Below are 14201 nucleotides of genomic sequence, written 5' to 3' on the forward strand. Positions count from 1 at the left end.
TAAATGCACAGTTGCTACCAATGACAATCTGCAACACTTATGATGCAACTATGTAGTTATGATGACAATGGTCAAGATCGCAACTTAGTTGTACTCTTCTAACCAGAAAGTGTGAACCAACTGCCATGATGATCAGGAGGTATATCCACTGTAGAGTGAATTGCAGGTAAATCAGGGTGTGATTAAAAAAACTCCTCTCGCTCCATTAATTAGTCTTACATAGGGCAAACCCTGACATTGTTGATAATGTAAAAGGATTTTTTCCATTTAACTGTAATGCTTTTACAACTTACACTTTAGTGCTTAAACCTCTCATATCATTCTTCATACCATCATATGGGGTACGGTATCATGGTGTTTGCTCTATAACTAACATCCATTTCAACAGTCTATTCTGTATGAGTGGCTAAGTAATTTGCTTTCTGTCTGCTTGAATGGTCAAGTCAAATAACAGGTCAAAGCATGTGATAGGAAAGAAGTGAAATCCTAGGGGTGATTTCAAGTCATCACAAGAACGGAAATTCAGTTAGGAATTTTATTGTTCCGATTCTAAGGATTTTGGTGATGACAGAAAAATGCGTAACTCAAATTTGTGATGTAATATGCTCACGTAATGCAAAGTGTGACCCATGCATTGTTAAGACCATTATGGTTCTAGGGTTTGTTACAAAATATCCTATTTGGCAAAAGGACATTACACATGCACAACTGATGCTAATGACAGTATGCCTAACTGCGACTGTTGACTACCATGATAATGATCATTAGCTGTAGATCTGCTGTAGTTACTAGACTTGGGCACCAGGGGGCTCTTCGTGTTCGTCTTCGTGCTCGTCTTCGGGGAAAAAAAAATCTTCGTATTCCGCGAATATTCGCCCGTTCCTGTCTTCTCTTCGGGCGAATATTCGCGGACATTCTTCGTGCTCGTTTAATCTTCGTTTTCCTCCTGGTTGCCTAGCAGGGGTTAATACGGGGTTAATAACACATCACAGCAGCAGCAGCTGCCGTGAAGGTACGTGTGTGCAGCTCTATTGGTCGTTTCGGCAGGGGGCTGGTCTGGCATCAACGAGTGAATTGCAGAACTGCAGAATGCACTTCATTCGTTGATGGCAGGCGAGCCCCCTGCCGAAACGACCAATAGAGTTGCACACACATACCGAGGTGTACTGTCCATAGATGTTTAATAAAAGAATAGGGAATATTTTACATTTTTAAATTGATTTTGGACCACTTTACATGCCTAACATTTGCTACCTATTTACAATGGCATACTTTGCAACAACCCAACTTACTTATTGGACAGGACTGGAAAATAGCAGGACTGTCCACCAAAATCTTGGGTGTGTTGGCAGGTATGCTGATGGAAAAATGTTGGACAAGAACTAAAAAATAGCTTAGGGTTAATGTACGGTTATGTTTAAGATTAGTAGCAGTGCACTGGTTTGGTTAAAGATGGATTATGTCTAAATAATAATAATTTAATTTTAATGTTTTTTTTTTAAAAAAAAATAGGGGTTTATTTAAATGTATTTTAAAGTTAGATTTATTATTTAGTACTTGATTATATTTATTAAATGTTTATAGTAGCGTTACCTACCAAGCTATAACTACCTATGTGTATTTGCATTTTGCATACCTAGTTTAGCTAAATTAGATGGGACAGGACTGGAAAAAAGCAGGACTGTCCCTGAAAAAGTTGGGTCTGTTGGCAGGTATGTGGATGGAAAAATGTTATAGGGTGAAGTGTGAGTTATAGTGTTAATGTAATGCTATTAGTGAGTGAAGGCCAGGGCAAATAACAAGGAAAACGTCCTTGTGTTTTGTGCATTGTAAGTGTGTGTGTATGTGTGTTATGTGTGATGTCACTGTGTGTTATATGTGTTATATGTGTTATTGTGTGTGTTATGTTTGGTTGGTTGTGTATCAGAAGGAAAATAATGAAATGGAAAAGGAAATGGGAAAGGCAAATGAGTGGGCAATTGGCGACCCGCTCACCTGTTTCACCCCAGGGCAAAGCACCCAAACACTGTCAGTCTTAGACGTTTGGCAGCAGACTTCCAGAGCTCAGACACAAGGCCCTAGCGTAAGCTGGCCACTCCGGCGGAGGTAGCAGGCGTTGCCACACCGCAAACAGAGGCAGCCAGGGGGGAGAAACTGCCCTTACCATTAGGGACATTTTGGGCATGACTCTAGCCAGGAAGCGAACTGGCAGAGAAGAGATGCTGGCACCACCACCAGCAGCAGCATTGAAAAGGCGAATGAGTGGGCAATTGGCGACCCACTCACCTGTTTCACCCCAGGGCAAAGCACCCAAACACTGTCAGTCTTAGACGTTTGGCAGCAGACTTCCAGAGCTCAGACACAAGGCCCTAGCGTAAGCTGGCCACTCCGGCGGAGGTAGCAGGCGTTGCCACACCGCAGACAGAGGCAGCCAGGGGGGAGAAACTGCCCTTACCATTAGGGACATTTGATTCATGACACTAGCCAGGAAGCGAACTGGCATCGAAGAGACACTGGCACCACCAGCAGCAGCAGCAGCAGCAGAATTGGGAAAGGCGAATGAGTGGGCAATTGGCGACCCACTCACCTGTTTCACCCCAGGGCAAAGCACCCAAACACTGTCAGTCTTAAACGTTTGGCAGCAGACTTCCAGAGCTCAGACACAAGGCCCTAGCGTAAGCTGGCCACTCCGGCGGAGGTAGCAGGCGTTGCCACACCGCAGACAGAGGCAGCCAGGGGGGAGAAACTGCCCTTACCATTAGGGACATTTGATTCATGACACTAGCCAGGAAGCGAACTGGCAGAGAAGAGACACTGGCACCACCACCAGCAGCAGAATTGGGAAAGGCGAATGAGTGGGCAATTGGCGACCCACTCACCTGTTTCACCCCAGGGCAAAGCACCCAAACACTGTCAGTCTTAGACGTTTGGCAGCAGACTTCCAGAGCTCAGACACAAGGCCCTAGCGTAAGCTGGCCACTCCGGCGGAGGTAGCAGGCGTTGCCACACCGCAGACAGAGGCAGCCAGGGGGGAGAAACTGCCCTTACAATTAGGGACATTTTGGGCATGACTCTAGCCAGGAAGCGAACTGGCAGAGAAGAGATGCTGGCACCACCACCACCACCACCACCACCACCAGCAGCATTGAAAAATTGGAAAGGCGAATGAGTGGGCAATTGGCGACCCACTCACCTGTTTCACCCCAGGGCAAAGCACCCAAACACTGTCAGTCTTAGACGTTTGGCAGCAGACTTCCAGAGCTCAGACACTAGGCCCTAGCGTAAGCTGGCCACTCCGGCGGAGGTAGCAGGCGTTGCCACACCGCAGACAGAGGCAGCCAGGGGGGAGAAACTGCCCTTACCATTAGGGACATTTGATTCATGACACTAGCCAGGAAGCGAACTGGCATCGAAGAGACACTGGCACCACCAGCAGCAGCAGCAGCAGCAGAATTGGGAAAGGCGAATGAGTGGGCAATTGGCGACCCACTCACCTGTTTCACCCCAGGGCAAAGCACCCAAACACTGTCAGTCTTAGACGTTTGGCAGCAGACTTCCAGAGCTCAGACACTAGGCCCTAGCGTAAGCTGGCCACTCCGGCGGAGGTAGCAGGCGTTGCCACACCGCAGACAGAGGCAGCCAGGGGGGAGAAACTGCCCTTACCATTAGGGACATTTGATTCATGACACTAGCCAGGAAGCGAACTGGCATCGAAGAGACACTGGCACCACCAGCAGCAGCAGCAGCAGCAGAATTGGGAAAGGCGAATGAGTGGGCAATTGGCGACCCACTCACCTGTTTCACCCCAGGGCAAAGCACCCAAACACTGTCAGTCTTAGACGTTTGGCAGCAGACTTCCAGAGCTCAGACACTAGGCCCTAGCGTAAGCTGGCCACTCCGGCGGAGGTAGCAGGCGTTGCCACACCGCAGACAGAGGCAGCCAGGGGGGAGAAACTGCCCTTACCATTAGGGACATTTGATTCATGACACTAGCCAGGAAGCGAACTGGCATCGAAGAGACACTGGCACCACCAGCAGCAGCAGCAGCAGCAGAATTGGGAAAGGCGAATGAGTGGGCAATTGGCGACCCACTCACCTGTTTCACCCCAGGGCAAAGCACCCAAACACTGTCAGTCTTAGACGTTTGGCAGCAGACTTCCAGAGCTCAGACACAAGGCCCTAGCGTAAGCTGGCCACTCCGGCGGAGGTAGCAGGCGTTGCCACACCGCAAACAGACGCAGCCAGAGGGGAGAAACTGCCCTTACCACTAGGGACATTTTGGGCATGACTCTAGCCAGGAAGCGAACTGGCAGAGAAGAGATGCTGGCACCACCACCACCACCAGCAGCAGCATTGAAAAATGGGAAAGGCGAATGAGTGGGCAATTGGCGACCCACTCACCTGTTTCACCCCAGGGCAAAGCACCCAAACACTGTCAGTCTTAGACGTTTGGCAGCAGACTTCCAGAGCTCAGACACAAGGCCCTAGCGTAAGCTGGCCACTCCGGCGGAGGTAGCAGGCGTTGCCACACCGCAGACAGAGGCAGCCAGGGGGGAGAAACTGCCCTTACAATTAGGGACATTTTGGGCATGACTCTAGCCAGGAAGCGAACTGGCAGAGAAGAGATGCTGGCACCACCACCAGCAGCAGCATTGAAAAGGCGAATGAGTGGGCAATTGGCGACCCACTCACCTGTTTCACCCCAGGGCAAAGCATCCAAACACTGTCAGTCCTTGGCGTTTGGGAGCGGACTTCCAGAGCTCAGACACAAGGCCCTAGCGTAAGCTGGCTACATTGGCGGAGGTAGCAGGCGTTGCCACACCGCAGCAAGTGCAACCAGGGGGGAGAAACTGCCCTCACCATCAGGGACATTCGAGGCATGACACTAGCCAGGAAGCGAACTGGCATTGAAGAGAGACACTGGCACCACCACCAGCAGCAGCAGAATTGGGAAAGGCAAATGAGTGGGCAATTGACGACCCGCTCACCTGTTTCACCCCAGGGCAAAGCATCCAAACACTGTCAGTCCTTGGCGTTTGGGAGCGGACTTCCAGAGCTCAGACACAAGGCCCTAGCGTAAGCTGGCTACATTGGCGGAGGTAGCAGGCGTTGCCACACCGCAGCAAGTGCAACCAGGGGGGAGAAACTGCCCTTACCATAAGGGACAATTAAGGCATGACACTAGCCAGGAAGCGAACTGGCAGAGAAGAGATGCTGGCACCACCAGCAGCAGCAGCAGCAGCAGCAGCAGCAGCAGCAGCATTGGAAAAGGCAAATGAGTGGGCAATTGACGACCCGCTCACCTGTTTCACCCCAGGGCAAAGCATCCAAACACTGTCAGTCCTTGGCGTTTGGGAGCGGACTTCCAGAGCTCAGACACAAGGCCCTAGCGTAAGCTGGCTACATTGGCGGAGGTAGCAGGCGTTGCCACACCGCAGCAAGTGCAACCAGGGGGGAGAAACTACCCTCACCATCAGGGACATTCGAGGCATGACACTAGCCAGGAAGCGAACTGGCATTGAAGAGAGACACTGGCACCACCACCAGCAGCAGCAGAATTGGGAAAGGCGAATGAGTGGGCAATTGACGACCCGCTCACCTGTTTCACCCCAGGGCAAAGCATCCAAAAACTGTCAGTCCTTGGCGTTTGGGAGCGGACTTCCAGAACTCAGACACAAGGCCCTAGCGTAAGCTGGCTACACCGGCGGAGGTAGCAGGCGTTGCCACACCGCAGCAAGTGCAACCAGGGGGGAGAAACTACCCTCACCATCAGGGACATTCGAGGCATGACACTAGCCAGGAAGCGAACTGGCATTGAAGAGAGACACTGGCACCACCACCAGCAGCAGCAGAATTGGGAAAGGCGAATGAGTGGGCAATTGACGACCCGCTCACCTGTTTCACCCCAGGGCAAAGCATCCAAAAACTGTCAGTCCTTGGCGTTTGGGAGCGGACTTCCAGAACTCAGACACAAGGCCCTAGCGTAAGCTGGCTACACCGGCGGAGGTAGCAGGCGTTGCCACACCGCAGCAAGTGCAACCAGGGGGGAGAAACTACCCTCACCATCAGGGACATTCGAGGCATGACACTAGCCAGGAAGCGAACTGGCATTGAAGAGAGACACTGGCACCACCACCAGCAGCAGCAGAATTGGGAAAGGCGAATGAGTGGGCAATTGACGACCCGCTCACCTGTTTCACCCCAGGGCAAAGCATCCAAAAACTGTCAGTCCTTGGCGTTTGGGAGCGGACTTCCAGAACTCAGACACAAGGCCCTAGCGTAAGCTGGCTACACCGGCGGAGGTAGCAGGCGTTGCCACACCGCAGCAAGTGCAACCAGGGGGGAGAAACTACCCTCACCATCAGGGACATTCGAGGCATGACACTAGCCAGGAAGCGAACTGGCATTGAAGAGAGACACTGGCACCACCACCAGCAGCAGCAGAATTGGGAAAGGCGAATGAGTGGGCAATTGACGACCCGCTCACCTGTTTCACCCCAGGGCAAAGCATCCAAAAACTGTCAGTCCTTGGCGTTTGGGAGCGGACTTCCAGAACTCAGACACAAGGCCCTAGCGTAAGCTGGCTACACCGGCGGAGGTAGCAGGCGTTGCCACACCGCAGCAAGTGCAACCAGGGGGGAGAAACTACCCTCACCATCAGGGACATTCGAGGCATGACACTAGCCAGGAAGCGAACTGGCATTGAAGAGAGACACTGGCACCACCACCAGCAGCAGCAGAATTGGGAAAGGCGAATGAGTGGGCAATTGACGACCCGCTCACCTGTTTCACCCCAGGGCAAAGCATCCAAAAACTGTCAGTCCTTGGCGTTTGGGAGCGGACTTCCAGAGCTCAGACACAAGGCCCTAGCGTAAGCTGGCTACACCGGCGGAGGTAGCAGGCGTTGCCACACCACAGCAAGTGCAACCAGGGGGGAGAAACTACCCTTACCATCAGGGACATTCGAGGCATGACACTAGCCAGGAAGCGAACTGGCATTGAAGAGAGACACTGGCACCACCACCAGCAGCAGCAGAATTGGGAAAGGCAAATGAGTGGGCAATTGACGACCCGCTCACCTGTTTCACCCCAGGGCAAAGCATCCAAGCACTGTCAGTCCTTGGCGTTTGGGAGCAGACCTACAGAACTCAGACACAAGGCCCTAGCGTAAGCTGGCTACACCGGCGGAGGTAGCAGGCGTTGCCACACCGCAGCAAGTGCAACCAGGGGGGAGAAACTACCCTTACCATCAGGGACATTCGAGGCATGACACTAGCCAGGAAGCGAACTGGCATTGAAGAGAGACACTGGCACCACCACCAGCAGCAGCAGAATTGGGAAAGGCGAATGAGTGGGCAATTGACGACCCGCTCACCTGTTTCACCCCAGGGCAAAGCATCCAAGCACTGTCAGTCCTTGGCGTTTGGGAGCAGACCTACAGAACTCAGACACAAGGCCCTAGCATAAGCTAGCTACACCGGCGGAGGTAGCAGGCGTTGCCACACCGCAGCAAGTGCAACCAGGGGGGAGAAACTACCCTTTCCATTAGGGACATCTGAGGCATGATTTCAGCCAGGAAGCGAACTGGCAAAAGATACTGGCACCACCACCAGCAGCAGCGTTGGAAACGGAAAAAGGTGAATGAGTGGGCAATTGACGACCCACTCACCTGTTTCACCCCAGGGCAAAGCATCCAAAGACTGTCAGTCCTAGGCGTTTGGGAGCGGACTTACAGAGCTCAGACACTAGGCCCTAGCGTAAATTGGCTACACCAGCGGAGGTAGCAGGCATTGCCACACCGCAGCAAGTGCAACCAGGGGGAGAAACTACCTTAAACATTAGAGAGAAAAAATTTAACTTTCCAAGCTAAGAGCTGGGTAACCCAATTTGGGCAGATTGAATTTAAGAAAGGCAATCTGCTCCATCAGATGAGGTGCCATGCGTGAGCGCTGTGGACTCAGTATGTTTCCAGTCATAGAAAACACGCGCTCACTTTGAACAGTGGTTGGCGGACATGATAGAAGCTGCTGCGCAACCCATGAGAGTGCAGGCCACACACTCTTCTTTTCATCCCAGTAGCTAAGAGGATCAACATTAGGAGCAGAAGGAACTTCACAGAGGTAAAGTTTGACCATTTCAGCAGCACTACTCTCCTTTCTGCTGCTAGCTCTGTCAGATGGTCCAACTATACTGCCAAGTGCCTCTTCCCAAAACGCAGCTGCTCCACTCAGCTGTGTTGTGCTGCTTGTGGCACTGCTGCTGATGCTGCTGCTAGGGGTAGCAGACCACATCATCTCTTCCTCCTCCTGCACCTCACCCTCCTCGGACAGCATTCCCATTTTACGCTGCCAGTCACGCACCTTGTTGACCAATTGCTCCCGGTAGCTACTGAGAACATTGAATTTCAAAGCTAGCTTTCCCTTAATTCTTGGATCACAAAGGCACGCTAGCATCATTTCGGGACTCTCTTCCATTCGCTTGCGAAGGTGTACTTTTAGCAGATCCTTCAGCTTCCTGACTATGGCTGCTACGTCAGGATGTAGAGTGCCACCTTGAACAGCCTCACGGTTTCCAAGGAACACATCCATCTTGCTGCCTAGATGGGAGAACACTGGGATTACCTGGGCCAGACTGGCAGTGTTTGAGCTTAAATTTTCTGTGGCATCCCTGAATGGTTTAAGGACTGCCACTAGCTGGGCGATCACTGTCCAATCCTCCCTATTCAATGGAGAGGTAATCCCTATATTGTGCTCTGAGGCAAGATTATGGATTGCCCTCTGCTGCTCCAAAATCCTCTCTAGCATGTCTAACGTGGAGTTCCACCGTGTACTGACATCCTGGCGTAGGCAGTGTACGGGAAGACCTGACCTCTCTTGCTCTTCCCTCAAAAGTTGGCTAGCCTTAACACTATGGTGAAAGTGCCCAGCGATCTTTCTGCAGCGGGACAGAACTACTGCTGCCACATTAGTTCCTTCTGACATTGCTGCCTTCACTACAAGATGGATGATGTGGGCTGCACAGCGCACACCAACAATATGACCATCTCGCAGCGCTTTCACCATATTGGCACCTCCGTCAGTTACCACAAAACCAACTTCAACATTGGTGCCCGCCTCTGCTCCCACCCAAAGGCTAAACATTTTCCTAATCGCATGCAGAATATTTTGGGAAGTGTGCTTTTCATCCATCACTTCTGCATGGAGAAGGAATGATCGGTAGCCTGCTGCAGCAACTTCCTTAGACACACCGGGCTGCCACCAGTGTGCTGTCAAAGAAAGAAAGGCATGCTGGGCGCTAGGTGCACTCCACAAATCTGTAGTGAAATGAACACACTGACCAGCAGCCTTGGAAAGCTCCTCTTTCACTGCTGCAACACAGGACCGATACAGCGAGGGGACAATGTTCCTGCTGAAAGTGGAACGTGACGGAACTGTGTATTGTGGAGCCACAGCCGCCATCAATTGTTTGAAAGGCTCCCCTTCAATCATGGAGAAGGATGCCCCTCCAACAGCAATGAACTGACCAATAAGTCGCGTTACTTTATTGGCCTGCTGTTTGGGCATCGTTCTCTTGGAGTGGAATGCCCCAAATTCTTCCAGGGTGGGCTGGGCATGCAGTGCTCCAACCTGCCTTGGTCTCTGGCTGCCAGCACTAGTTGCTGCTGCTGCTGCTGCTGCTGCTATTGGCTCAGAAGAAGAAGCTGTTGGGGTTTTTCCACGGCCACCAGCTATGCTGCCTGCACTAAGTTTTACCTCTGCATCTTTCCCCAATAGCACAGCGTTGTGTTGAGTGCTGAGGTGATGCTTCATGCTAGCACTGGTAAAATGGCCAGACACTTTCCCTCTGCTTATTAGCTTCCCACAATGTTTGCACTTTCCATAGCGCCCTTCTTCAACATTTTCAAAGTGCTCCCAAATTGGGGCGCGCATAGCCTTGGAGTGTGCCTTGGGTGCTGCTCTTACTGCTCGGGGTGGATGAACAGAGGCAGAACTAGTGGTGGTGGGACTGGTGGTAACAGTACTGGCCATAGTGGGACTGCTAATTGCTTTAGATTTGCTAGGTTTTGCTGCTGCTGCTGGTGGTGGTGATGGTGATGATCGTAGCGGAGAAGGTGGAGGCTCAGGGGAAAATTGTGCACTAGTCATTTGGACACTGCTCCCTGAGGAATCTGATTCCTGACCACTCATCTCCTCTACTTCCTCTGGCTCATAGTCTAGCTCTTCATTAGCCAGATCGAATGGAATTCCTGCTAGGCTGGAGCTAAGACTGATATCGTCGTGAGACTCGTGACTAGTAGTAGTGCGAGCAGGAAGAATAGACTCTGCACTTGGCCTCTCAGTCTCAGGCTCCTCTGCTACCTCGCTAGGTGGAGTTCCACTATGTGTAGCCCTCTCTCTAACTGTCTTTACAAAAATTTTGTAAGGACTTGGTGGCTTGCTAGAGGTACTAGGAGGACATGGCGTGGCGGTACCAGTGGGAACAGTAGGCGCAGCACTAGTGGTGGTAGAGGCGGTAGAGGTGGGGGTGGTGGTGGTGGTTTTCCCTACAAAGGAATGAGATCGCTTTGGTTTGGGACCCCTCTGAGTCTTGCTGCTAATTTGGCTCTGCTTGGTACCTTGCATGCTGCTGGTGGATGGGGAAGATGCTGCTTGGGGCAAAAGGCACTTCTTTTTAGTCACTGGGCTGGTACTACTTGTGCTACCCTTTAACTTTGAACGTGCTTCTGGTGCTTTAGGCTTTCCGTAAAAAACCATAGAGCTTGTGGGCCTAGCCGCACTACTACTGCCTGCTTTTGGTGCCTTTCCTTTACTTGATGATCCTTCAAGCAATGCTTCCCCAAATGATAAGCGAGAGCTTGGCCTACTTGGCCGACTAGACTGACGCAAAGGCTGCATCTTAGAACTGGTGGTGGTGCTGGTGGTGGTGCTGGTGGTGGTGGTGGTAGATGGAGCTTGTCCCTCCTTAGTCCCAAAAGGAGGATCCATTTCAAATTTTGTGTTGTGTGTGTAGTGTAGTGTAGTGTAGTGTAGTGTAGTGTTTAAAAAACTATAAAAAAAAAATAAAAAAATAAAAATAAAAAAAAGGAAAAACGAATTAAAGACAAAAAAATTAGAGGAAGTTCTCTTCAGTGCTACTGCTTAAAAAGTAAAACTATGCACTACTGCACTGTGCTGTGTGCAATCTGCCAAAATCCTAAAGTTATTTAAATTATTAACTCAAGATTAACTATTTAATAACTAGCAGTATTTTATTTTTAATTTGAATTTACACGGGCCTAAGAGCTTAGCCTACTACTATGCTAGCCTAAAGCTATATTTCCTTACTATAAGTCTACCTCTAGGCAGACGCTCTCAAACCCACTAAGCTAAAGTGAGGTTAAATCAGATTCAGTATATGATTTATTAATTAATATTAAGTTATATAATATTAATAGATTAGAACTAATTTACTTATATATTATGTATTATAGATAGAAGAATATAGATTATGAATTAGAATTTAGAATTAGAATTACTTATATTATAGATTATGAATTAGAATATTATTATTTATAATATATTATAGATTAAGATTAAAGAAGATTAGAATTATTTTAGTACTACAGCTAGTAGCTTGAAGCTTTGCTTAGTACAGCTCGTCACAGTCAATTTTTCTTGAAAAGAATTAGAAATAAAATAAAATGTCACAGCAAAACAGTTATCTTCACTGCTTGCTGCACTCACTAGCCCAACAAGTTCACTTCACTGATGGACTGAGGTGAGCAAAACACTAAGGGTACTTTTAATAAAATTGAAATAAAATGTAAAATAAATGAGAAAATCTTTGCAAAACAGTTAACGTCACTGCTTGCTGATCAAAAAAAAACACAGCACTTATGCGGCTGCACTCACTAGCCCAACAAGTTCACTTCACTGATGGACTGAGGTGAGCAAAACAAATGAAATAAAATGAAAGATTAATTAAGAAAAATTGACTTGGTCTCTTACTGTTGCTAAAACAAAGCACAAACTATAGAGCTGCAGCACCAGTACTAATAAGATTAGCTGAACTATACGCTAGTAGTAATTAATTAATATTATTACTTTTATTTATAGCTAATTTAATTAACTATTAAGATAAGAAAGAATTAGAGAATTATTGATATTACTGATTTTAGATTAGACACTAGTAGATGTTCTGAATGTCTACAGTACACTCTACACTAGTATACTATTACTAACTATAACTGACAAATATATATATTTTATAATGAATTCAATTATTAATTATATTAATTAATATTACTGATTTTAAATTAGACACTAGTAGATGAATGTCTACAGTACACTCTACACTAGTATACTATAGTATATATATATATATGACTGACAAATATATATATATATATATTATAATGAACTATTAAATTATAGATTCTATTAAATTGTAATTTATAAATTCTATTTAATTTATTTAAGCAGGACAGGCAATAGGCACTAGTGCCAGCCCAGGGCAAGGGCACCCCAGTGCCACTGAGGCACTGGGTGCACTGTCAACTCAACAGCACTTACACTAAAGTTGATGACAAATTAATTTTAAAAAAATTAAATTAATCAAATTATTATTATTAAATTAATTATATTAAGTAGCACTGAAGTGAGGATGAAGTACACTGTGAGAAAGGCTTACCAGTCTCACACAGAACAGAACAATCTCTCTCTGTAACGCTCGGATGCAGCACAGCAGTGTTGCCAAAGCAGTCACAGCGAAAAATGAATGGATCTCTCAGGCAAGCTCTGGTCTTATAAAGGCGCCTTCAGAATTCAAAAAACAGCAGCACAGGCATTGGACGAGACCCTTAGCGTTACGTCACAAGAGTGAGCTGATTGGACAGACGAGGATCAGCTCACTCCTGTTTGAAATTTTGGCGGTTGCGCGGCAAAAACGAAGACGATCACGAAGAATCTTCGATTCTTCGTGATTGTGAGTCTTCGTCTTCGCCTACGGTTTGCCGGCACTGTATTCTGTTCTACGTTCCTTCGGAACGAACAAAAAAACGGCCTCTTCGTGCTCGTTTTCATGTTCGCCCGAAGACGAATGCACAAGTCTAGTAGTTACTACATCAGACATCGAGGAAACGCTGCCCCTCTAATGAAAATAGCTAGGCAAATTGGTAGTAGGGGTTTTATATGTGCTGATGGGGATAAAATATGGAGTTGATGGGGACTGGCTGGTGGGACATGGCAGGGGCTGGTGTGGACAATGCAGAGGCTGGTGTGGACCTGACAGAGGCTTGGGAGACCGTGACAGTGCCTGGGGGCATAATACAGGGGCCAGTGGGGAGAGGACATCACAGCAAGCACTGCTATATTGCCCCGTGTTCAAGGTAGGGAAAATGATAAATTTGCAATTCCTACAAATCTGAATTCACAAATCTACTGAAATGTTGCAATATGTCTGTTAAAAATGGAGAACACTAAATATCACTGCAATGATTGACTAAAAACATGTTAAAATGTGGCTAGTAAAATATTTAATAATATACTTACGGTATTAGCCCTTTTAGTTTTTTAGCCACTATTAGGTCGCAACTGTCTCTAACATTTTAAAAGAAATTGGATGATGCATGGCTTTCATATTTAACTACCAAAATAGATGAAAATACCAGGCCTATGAAGTGTTTCCAAAATCTGATGAAAGACAGCACTAGTCCTCAACAGGTTAAACACTGGGATGCGTTGAAAGATCTGGTAATTCATAGCATTTTGGTTTTTATCCCCTGCTATTAGTGGATTTGAAAATATAGCAGCTTTTACTAATCTTGTGATTGCCAAGTTGTAGATATTCGGGATATTCTTAAATCCCGAAAAGCCATTAAAGGTCTAATGTCCCATACTGCCCCACCAAGGAAGAGTGCATATGATATAAGGTACTTTGTGAATTCATTCTTTTCATGCCCCTTTCTCCAAAAAAGGACTTCTGCTGAAGCTATTCTACTGTGTTTGATTAAAGGAGTCAGTCACCTGCGAGAAAGCACTCCCTGCAGAGGTGTAACTAGAAGCCTCAGGGCCCCGATGCGAGAATCTGTTAAGGGCCCCCCCCAACCCAATCTACCCTCCTCTCACACCATCTACCCCCTCTCCCCCCCTTCTCAGGCTTCTTTTTTGTTTTTATTTCCTTTTATTTGCCAACCTGCCCCCCCTTTATGCACATCTGCCCCA

This window comes from Spea bombifrons, chromosome 4 (assembly GCF_027358695.1).
Source record: "Spea bombifrons isolate aSpeBom1 chromosome 4, aSpeBom1.2.pri, whole genome shotgun sequence".
Classification (NCBI taxonomy): Eukaryota; Metazoa; Chordata; class Amphibia; order Anura; family Pelobatidae; genus Spea; species Spea bombifrons.